This window comes from Ursus maritimus, unplaced genomic scaffold, assembly GCF_017311325.1.
Source record: "Ursus maritimus isolate PB19 unplaced genomic scaffold, ASM1731132v1 scaffold_36, whole genome shotgun sequence".
NCBI classification, from domain to species: Eukaryota; Metazoa; Chordata; class Mammalia; order Carnivora; family Ursidae; genus Ursus; species Ursus maritimus.
Genome location: NW_024426230.1, coordinates 16,839,092 through 16,842,459, shown reverse-complemented (window position 1 = coordinate 16,842,459; position 3,368 = coordinate 16,839,092). Strand labels below are relative to the sequence as shown.

Genomic DNA, 3,368 nt, shown 5'->3' with positions numbered 1-3,368 from the left:
CTAAGTGAAATTTGCAGGCTACTGCTATTTGGCGTCTGGCTGAAGTGTGCACAGATACCTACATCAGAAAGTCACTTAAACTGTGATCTGAAGGAAGGATAGAATTTGAATAACTAGAGATGAGGAGGAAGAGAATCTTACACAGGAGACACAGATGTACCTAAGAGAGAAGTCAAATACAACCTGGACTCTTCGAGGAGGAAGGGAATAAACACAGCTAATATTTGTAGAGTGATTACTATATGCCAAACACATTTCTAAAGCATGTTACATGTGTCAACCTCATTTAATCCTAACAGTATCTAGTAATGTTAAGTATACGTTATCATCCCAGTTTCACAAATAAGGAAACTGCAGCATCTGGAGAAAGAGTACTTGCCCTTGCTTACCCACTAAAGTTAGAACTTGAAAATGAATTAAACCTCTGGCTTCCAGAAAGACTAGTATTAAGAAGAGAGGAAATAAGTTTCTGTAGACCTTGCAGCGTGGCCAGGTGCTGAATAAATAGATTCTGAATCAAGATTTGACTCGGAGGTATTTTATCTCTCTTGAACATATTGTGAAATATTGGAGTTTTTGGGCTTGGAAGTGGTACAATAAGGTGATGCTTTAGAAAGATTTATTTAACAATCTTGTTTGAAGAGAGGTAGATTGTTGAAAGAGGTATTGGAGTGAAAGAAACATGGATTAATGGCCTCAAGAGAGGCGAGGATGAACAAATACAGATGATGAGGTAAAGCGTCTGGTATCTAAGATGTAAGAGCAGCAAGCAAGATGTTAGAAGTGGGGGGAAAACACTTTAAAGAGGAAAATGCTACTTAGTTGTCCTTCATTTTTAGGATAAAATAATTATTAGTTTCCCATTAAGATAATTTTTAGACTTCAGGAAAGAAAGTCCAAATTCTCATCTTAAGCTATTATCGTATTAAGAACTTGATTTCTTTTTAAATTACAAATTTTCTTGATAATAGAAAAATCTTTAAATAACTTTGTCAAATATTCTAGACATATTTTCAAAGTATTCTCATATTAGAAAATGAATTCCCTTTGTAGCAAAGGATGACCTTTACAGACTAATAATAAATTAAAAGAAAAATAGATATTAATATTTTTAGTTCAAAATTCTCGTGTTCCATTTTGCTAACATTTTGTCCTTGCAGAGGCAGTTCAAGGTTTTTACAAAATAATAAAATAGAAGCTTTTAAAACTAAAATAGAACATATCAGAAATGATAGTGCAATATAATAGAATTCATCATCATTGAAGGAATACTGGCTAGAAGTTAGAAAATAGAAAATTTAGTCCATTTCTCTACCATGCTTTCTGACATCATGCAAATGTAATCTTTCTGGGTCTTATTTTGCCATCGGCTGAAATAAAAGTGATTCAAATTTCAGGACTATTCCAGTGAGGAATTAGGACTTAACAAAATATAACCAAAGATGAAATTTAAAACAATGAACTTCAGAGGCCCAAAGATCCACTGTGCCAAAATAATGAATGAAATTAATATTGTTACAGATGGCTTGAAACATAAGTTATAGAAATATAATTTATTTTGAGTTTCTCAAAGGGATACTTCCCCTAATTAACATTTTTTATTCAATTTATATGTATTTTTGAATAAGTAATGCATCTATGCTATTCATAAATCAAAAACATACACAAAATTATACAGTAAAAAGTTTCCTTCTAATCCCTGTGTTCATACATCCAGTTCCCACATGACACCTCCGATAATACCCATTCTCCCATATATATATATGAGTACAGAAATACATATTTTTATTGAACTGTATTTTAGCTTTATGCTCTTTACTTCACATACCATAGAGCAAGTTCTTCCTCTTCTTTTTTTTTTATTTTTATTTTTTCCTGTGAAAGAAGCTCTGGCTAGTTTTATTAAAGAAAAATTTTTCATGATTTACTTTTCACCAGTCTGTTCTGACATGGCTTCTAATGATCTCATTATCACCTGGATCAATGACAGGCAGTGTGCATGCTCTGTAGTATTCCCCACATGCTGCGCCCAATTCAATATTATTGCCACTGTAGTGACACCAGTTTCGGCCAACATGGTGTAGTATTCCATGTCAGATTTCCACAAGGCTGGGCAATTGTTGATGAGGATGACCAGTTTCCCTTGCCATGTCTGATCATTTGCAGAGTCTCCTTGTACCCCGGCATGTACTTTCTACTTTTCATATCGAGTTGGAGCCTAGAGTTGATCGATTCCAGTGACTTTTTCATCTTCTTTGCAGCCACCATCTTCCTGCCTTAGGTACGGGATGTCCCCAACCAAGAGTAGCCACCAAAATGGCCAGGAGAGAGAAAGGAAAGAGCTCCCACAATGCCTTGATTCTCTGCCAGTATAGCTTGTCTTTCATATCTCTGTATAGAAAATTTCCTTATTCATTTTGTTTTTGTTTAATTATTAGAGTTTGAGAGCTTTCCATTGTATGGACATACCTTAATCATTTAACCATCAAACACTATGAAAGCTTAAGTTGTTCCTGCTATTATAATAATGCTACAGTATAATTTTTTAATGCTTTTTCGTGTGTGTGTGTGTGTGTGTGTGTGTGTGTGTGTGTGTGTGTTTTAAGTAAACTCTACCCCCACGTAGGGCTCGAATTCATGACTTGATCAAGAGTTGCACACTCTTTGGGGCGCCTGGGTGGCTTAGTCATTAAGCATCTGCCTTCGTCCCCAGGCATGATCCCAGGATCCTTGGGATCGAGCCCCGTGTCGGGCTCCTCTGCTGGGAGCCTGCTTCTTCCTCTCCCACTCCCCCTGCTTGTGTTCCCCTCTCTCGCTGGCTGTCTCTCTCTCTCTGTCAAATGAATAAATAAAATCTTATAAAAAAAAAAAAGAGTTGCATACTCTACCAAATGAGCCAGCCAGGCGCCCAACAGTATAAAATTTTATACAAATTTTATTTCATGAATATGTAACCATACAACCAGTAATAAATTCTTGGGAAAAGAAATGCCTGGGTTAAAAGGTACATAGAGTTTTAATATTTATAGATCTTGTAAAATTGTCCAACATGTGAAATGTACCATTTCTACTCTCACAAGCAGCACGTGTTATTTTGTTACTAGCAATTACACCAGTAGTGTGGGTATAAGAAGTTTACAGATATTAACCAATTCAAGAGATTAACTTGAATTAATTAGGATTAGGACATCATTCCCTATGTGTAAGAACCATTTTGTCATTTTATTAAATGTCTGCCCTTTGGTGTTCAGGTTTCATTTTTGTCTTATTCTTGATTTCTAGATACCACATTTCTATGCTATAAATTGCAAATAGTTTTCCCTGTCTTTGTATTTGATTTTTGTATCTTTGTAATACAGATTTTATTC

At 35.2% G+C, this 3,368-nt stretch overlaps 1 pseudogene; it reads right to left on the bottom strand.

The window, feature by feature from the left end:
* Positions 1 to 1,924: 1,924 nt before the first annotated feature.
* On the bottom strand, positions 1,925 to 2,448 carry LOC103665739 (annotated as a pseudogene).
* Between the last annotated feature and the right edge of the window lie 920 nt (positions 2,449 to 3,368).